Here is a 6,937-nt window from a genome sequence, read left to right as displayed (position 1 = left end):
GGAATCCTGAGTTTTAAGTGTTTATGTTAAGAACTGACCGATTTACACAGGGTTGAATGCACTATTTATCACAAACTGCTGGTTTGGTTTGGAAAAACACGTTTAGGGTGATTTTAACCACTTCCGGTTGCTTCAGGAAGCTTAGAATCGACACAGGTACACCTCATAGTGTCCTGATGGACTGTTATTGAAGACAGGTTCATAAGGCATTCATAACCCACATAGGCTTCAAGTTGACTTTAGAGGAGCAGGCAATGTATTCCTATGGGCAGAGATGGCATTGTAATCTGTGAGATCAAAAAACCCTGATTAACTGTTAAGGGTTAATGCCACACGGTCAAGGTTAGGTTTGCACAGATCGGGAGGACCTCAGGAACGTACCTGAGGTCGAATTGTGCTTCTCACCCTAACGGTTCTCTCACTGTCACCCAAAAGCAAATGACATTTAGGGCCAGGCTTCATTTTGGGCCTACTTCTTTCACGGTCGATCAAGCGGGGCATCTCGTTGAACTTGGCACGGCCTAGAGAATATGGAAATGCCATTGCAGGCTCTGTATGTCTTTAAGCACCGCACTTTGTCACTCCATCCTTGCTGTGTGTGTGTGTGTGTGTGTGTGTGTGTGTGTGTGAGAGAGCTTTTCTTTGACATCTGTTGGGAGAAATGACTGACTTATAGTTCATGGGGGTTGCCTAATCACACATAGGAAGTTCTGGTCAGACTCCGGAGACGGGCACATCGTGCACCACTCCCTAGCATTCTTCTCGCCAATGTCCAGTCTCTTGACAACAAGGTTGATGAAATCCGAGCAAGGGTAGCATTCCAGAGGGACATCAGAGACTGTAACGTTCTTTGCTTCACGGAAACATGGCTCACTGGAGAGACGCTATCCGAGGCGGTGCAGCCAGCGGGTTTCTCCACGCATCGCGCCGACAGAAACAAACATCTTTCTGGTAAGAAGAGGGGCGGGGGCGTATGCCTTATGGCTAACGAGACATGGTGTGATGAAAGAAACATACAGGAACTCAAATCCTTCTGTTCACCTGATTTAGAATTCCTCACAATCAAATGTAGACCGCATTATCTACCAAGAGAATTCTCTTCGATTATAATCACAGCCGTATATATCCCCCCCCAAGCAGACACATCGATGGCTCTGAACGAACTTTATTTGACTCTTTGCAAACTGGAATCCATTTATCCGGAGGCTGCATTCATTGTAGCTGGGGATTTTAACAAGGCTAATCTGAAAACAAGACTCCCTAAATTTTATCAGCATATCGATTGCGCAACCAGGGGTGGAAAAACCTTGGATCATTGTTACTCTAACTTCCGCGACGCATATAAGGCCCTGCCCCGCCCTCCTTTCGGAAAAGCTGACCACGACTCCATTTTGTTGATCCCTGCCTACAGACAGAAACTAAAACAAGAGGCTCCCACGCTGAGGTCTGTCCAACGCTGGTCCGACCAAGCTGACTCCACACTCCAAGACTGCTTCCATCACGTGGACTGGGATATGTTTCGTATTGCGTCAGACAACAACATTGACGAATACGCTGATTCGGTGTGCGAGTTCATTAGAACGTGCGTTGAAGATGTCGTTCCCATAGCAACGATTAAAACATTCCCTAACCAGAAACCGTGGATTGATGGCAGCATTCGCGTGAAACTGAAAGCGCAAACTACTGCTTTTAATCAGGGCAAGGTGACTGGTAACATGACCGAATACAAACAGTGCAGCTATTCCCTCCGCAAGGCTATCAAACAAGCTAAGCGTCAGTACAGAGACAAAGTAGAATCTCAATTCAACGGCTCAGACACAAGAGGCATGTGGCAGGGTCTACAGTCAATCACGGACTACAAGAAGAAACCCAGCCCAGTCACGGACCAGGATGTCTTGCTCCCAGGCAGACTAAATAACTTTTTTGCCCGCTTTGAGGACAATACAGTGCCACTGACACGGCCTGCAACGAAAACATGCGGACTCTCCTTCACTGCAGCCGAGGTGAGTAAGACATTTAAACGTGTTAACCCTCGCAAGGCTGCAAGCCCAGACGGCATCCCCAGCCGCGCCCTCAGAGCATGCGCAGACCAGCTGGCCGGTGTGTTTACGGACATATTCAATCAATCCCTATACCAGTCTGCTGTTCCCACATGCTTCAAGAGGGCCACCATTGTTCCTGTTCCCAAGAAAGCTAAGGTAACTGAGCTAAACGACTACCGCTCCGTAGCACTCACTTCCGTCATCATGAAGTGCTTTGAGAGACTAGTCAAGGACCATATCACCTCCACCCTACCTGACACCCTAGACCCACTCAATTTGCTTACCGCCCAAATAGGTCCACAGACGATGCAATCTCAACCACACTGCACACTGCCCTAACCCATCTGGACAAGAGGAATACCTACAGTGCCTTGCGAAGTTATTTGGCCCCCTTGAACTTTGCGACCTTTTGCCACATTTCAGGCTTCAAACATAAAGATATAAAACTGTATTTTTTTGTGAAGAATCAACAACAAGTGGGACACAATCATGAAGTGGAACAACATTTATTGGATATTTCAAACTTTTTTAACCAATCAAAAACTGAAAAATTGGGCGTGCAAATTACACTGTATGTGAGAATGCTGTTCATCGACTACAGCTCGGCATTCAACACCATAGTACCCTCCAAGCTCGTCATCAAGCTCGAGACCCTGGGTCTCGACCCCGCCCTGTGCAACTGGGTACTGGACTTCCTGACGGGCCGCCCCCAGGTGGTGAGGGTAGGCAACAACATCTCCACCCCGCTGATCCTCAACACTGGGGCCCCACAAGGGTGCGTTCTGAGCCCTCTCCTGTACTCCCTGTTCACCCACGACTGCGTGGCCACACACGCCTCCAACTCAATCATCAAGTTTGCGGACGACACAACAGTGGTAGGCTTGATTACCAACAACGACGAGACGGCTTACAGGGAGGAGGTGAGGGCCCTCGGAGTGTGGTGTCAGGAAAATAACCTCACACTCAACGTCAACAAAACTAAGGAGATGATTGTGGACTTCAGGAAACAGCAGAGGGAACACCCCCCTATCCACATCGAGGGAACAGTAGTGGAGAGGGTAGCACGTTTTAAGTTCCTCGGCATACACATCACAGACAAACTGAATTGGTCCACTCACACAGACAGCATCGTGAAGAAGGCGCAGCAGCGCCTCTTCAACCTCCGGAGGCTGAAGAAATTCGGCTTGTCACCAAAAGCACTCACAAACTTCTACAGATGCACAATCGAGAGCATCCTGGCAGGCTGTATCACCGCCTGGTACGGCAACTGCTCCGCCCACAACCGTAAGGCTCTCCAGAGGGTAGTGAGGTCTGCACAACGCATCACCGGGGGCAAACTACCTGCCCTCCAGGACACCTACACCACCCGATGTTACAGGAAGGCCATAAAGATCATCAAGGACACTGCCTGTTCACCCCGCTATCATCCAGAAGGCGAGGTCAGTACAGGTGCATCAAAGCTGGAACCGAGAGACTGAAAAACAGCTTCTATCTCAAGGCCATCAGACTGTTAAACAGCCACCACTAACATTGAGTGGCTGCTGCCAACACACTGACACTGACACTGACTCAACTCCAGCCACTTTAATAATGGGAATTGATGGGAAATTATGTAAATATATCACTAGCCACTTTAAACAATGCTACCTTATATAATGTTACTTACCCTACATTATTCATCTCATATGCATACGTATATACTGTACTCTATATCATCGACTGCATCCTTATGTAATACATGTATCACTAGCCACTTTAACTATGCCACTTTGTTTACATACTCATCTCATATGTATATACTGTACTCGATACCATCTACTGTATCTTGCCTATGCTGCTCTGTACCATCACTCATTCATATATCCTTATGTACATATTCTTTATCCCCTTACACTGTGTATAAGACAGTAGTTTTGGTATTGTTAGTTAGATTACTTGTTGGTTATTACTGCATTGTCGGAACTAGAAGCACAAGCATTTCGCTACACTCGCATTAACATCTGCTAACCATGTGTATGTGACATTTTTGTTGTTGATTTGATTTGATTTGAAACGATCTGACCTTTTTAACCCTTCAAAACAGCACCTATGACACCATTTTAAGGCACTTCCGGTTTACACAGGAAGCTGAAAGTGAACACATATCCTCCTTGGGGTAGGCAATTATAGAATTTTGAGTTTTAAGTCTTTATGTTAAGAACTGACTTATTTACGGAGGGTTTAGTGAGTGTGTGTTATTTCAGAAAATCATAGAAAATCACAGAAATCTCGCAGAGCTCCGAAGCACACTTTAAAAGATCCGTATGAACACGCTGCAACTGGATCTGTAACTGTTTTTTTTAAACACCTATTTTTGAACATCACCAATTTGACATTGTACGATTTCTCATAAATTATGATAGATAAATGGCTGTTTTTTTTACTGACACCGGAGGTTCCTTTACTTTGACGTGAAGCGGAAAAATTATTGCTCTATTTTCTATTTTGCTCTATTTTCATTTTGGACCTTAAATCCCAGAAAAATGGCCATAACTCAAAAACCGTTGAGGCCTAGACGCCATCTTGTTCAGGGCCAACTGCCCATTATGCCAAACCTATGCTCACCAAGTTTCGGCTTCGAAATATTTTCCGTTTAGGAGATAAGGCCATGTCGTGATTCGTGATGTTTTGTACATCTTGTGGTATTTACCGGGACAGCGGAAAAATGACCAAAATGTGATTATTTTATAAAACGGAAACCGAATGTCCGAGAGAGTTCGTTTGATGACTTTCCGGAAGATCCGGCCCTGCCGCATGGCCCGACGCCGTCCGCGAATTTTACAAACGTTTTTTGGACGTCTAGTAAGGGACCGTACATTTGCAATGTGGTCTTTCTCACTAACCATATGGCGAATGTGAAAATGTTCCCTTAAGGTATGTAAGGAGTATTGTTTGGTAACTACAATTCCTAGGTAGGTAAATTTTTCTGAAGATACCTTAACTGGGAGATGTTCTAGCCAGGAGGTGTTTTGCGACCGTATGGGCATTAATTCACTCTTGTTCCAATTTGTTCTGTATCCCGAGAAGGTACCAAACAAATTGATCACATCAAGAATAGCTGGGAAACTAGCTTTGGGTTCTGTTTCATAGAGGAGGATGTCATCTGCGTATAGGGAAATTTTATTTAGAGTATCTTTAGTATTATAGCCGTGTATTGCTGCATGAAATCTAATCGTCTGAGCGAGCGGTTCGATAATTAGTGCGAAGAGCATAGGCGATAGCGCAAAACCCTGCCTTGTCCTTCTGTAAAGGTTAAATTGGGGCGACAATGATTGGTTAGTGAATATTCCTATATCCTATATAAAAGCTGGATCCAATTTATGAACCCATCTCCAATATTACATTTATGTAGGACCTTGAATAGATAGGGCCACTCAACTTGGTCAAAGGCCTTTTCGGCGTCAAGAGATATGACTGCAAGGTCCACGTTGGGTAACCTCTGAGAATACATAATGTTGAAGAGGTGCCTGAGATTGAAGAATGAGTTTCTGTTAGGGATAAAGCCGGTCTGGTCCGAATGGACCAATTTGCCAATTAAAGTGCTAAGCCTGTTAGCCAGAGTTTTTGCTAAAATCTTTTGGTCTGTATTAAGGAGAGATATTGGTCTGTATGACCCTACCTCTTCTGGATATTTACCCTTCTTATGTATAACTGTAATGAACGCTTCATCCAAAGTAGAAGGGAGAGCTCCATCCTCATTGGCCTGAACCAACATTTTGTGCAGGTAGGGAGAGAGCATGTTGCTGAATGTTTTATAGAATTCACCAGGGTATTCATCTAGGCCCGGCGTCTTGCCACTCTTTAGAGATTTCATTGTTTCTCAAATTTATTCAGGAAGTTAGAATCTTCCTGGTTCAGGGCAGGAACAGTCCTCCAAAAATGTTTGCATAATTAAGGGGTTAGGATCCGCTTTAGATGTATATAGCGTCTCATAAAACTGACGGAATCTGTCATTGATGTCTTTGGGGGAAGAAAGTAATTCCCCAGATGCAGATTTAACTTTGTGAATCATTCGGTCACTCACTTTTTTTCGAAGTTGTCTGGCGAGTAATTTGTGCGGTTTGTCACCTAACTCAAAATATTTTTGCTTGGCATAGAGAAAAGATTTAGCAATTTTAGTTGAGAGAATCTGATTATATTTAAATTTTAAAGAGGTCATTTTTTATGTTTCTCCATAGATGGATGCTGCTCCAGTTTCAACTGTTCTGCCTGTGATTATTATTATTTGACCATGCTGGTCATTTATGAACATTTGAACATCTTGGCCATGTTCTGTTATAATCTCCACCCGGCACAGCCAGAAGAGGAATAGCCACCCCTCATAGCCTGGTTCCTCTCTAGGTTTCTTCCTAGGTTTTGGCCTTTGTAGGGAGTTTTTCCTAGCCACCATGCTTCTACACCTGCATTGCTTGCTATTTGGGGTTTTAGGCTGGGTTTCTGTACAGCACTTTGAGATATCAGCTGATGCACGAAGGGAATTTCTAAGCAAACAGCTGGAGGCAGGGCATTCTCCAATAGAGCTCCATTTTTATGGAATGGTCTGCCTATCGATGTGAGACGTAGAGTCGGCCTCGACCTTTAAGTCTTTACTTTAGACTCATCTCTTCAGTAGGTCCTACGATTGAGTGTAGTCTGGCCCAGGGGTGCGAAGGTGAACGGCAAGGCACTAGAGCGCCAAACCGCCCTTGCTCTCTCTGCCTGGCCGGCTCCCCTCTCTCCACTGGGATTCTCTGCCTCTGAAACTATTACGGGGGCTGAGACACTGGCTTACTAGTGCTCTTCATGCCTTTCCTAGGAGGGGTGCGTCACTTGAGTGGGTTGGGTCACTAACATGATCTTCCTGTTTGGTTTTGTGC

Source organism: Oncorhynchus kisutch, linkage group LG3, assembly GCF_002021735.2.
Source record: "Oncorhynchus kisutch isolate 150728-3 linkage group LG3, Okis_V2, whole genome shotgun sequence".
In the NCBI taxonomy this organism is placed as follows: Eukaryota; Metazoa; Chordata; class Actinopteri; order Salmoniformes; family Salmonidae; genus Oncorhynchus; species Oncorhynchus kisutch.
This window is presented reverse-complemented; position numbering follows the sequence as displayed.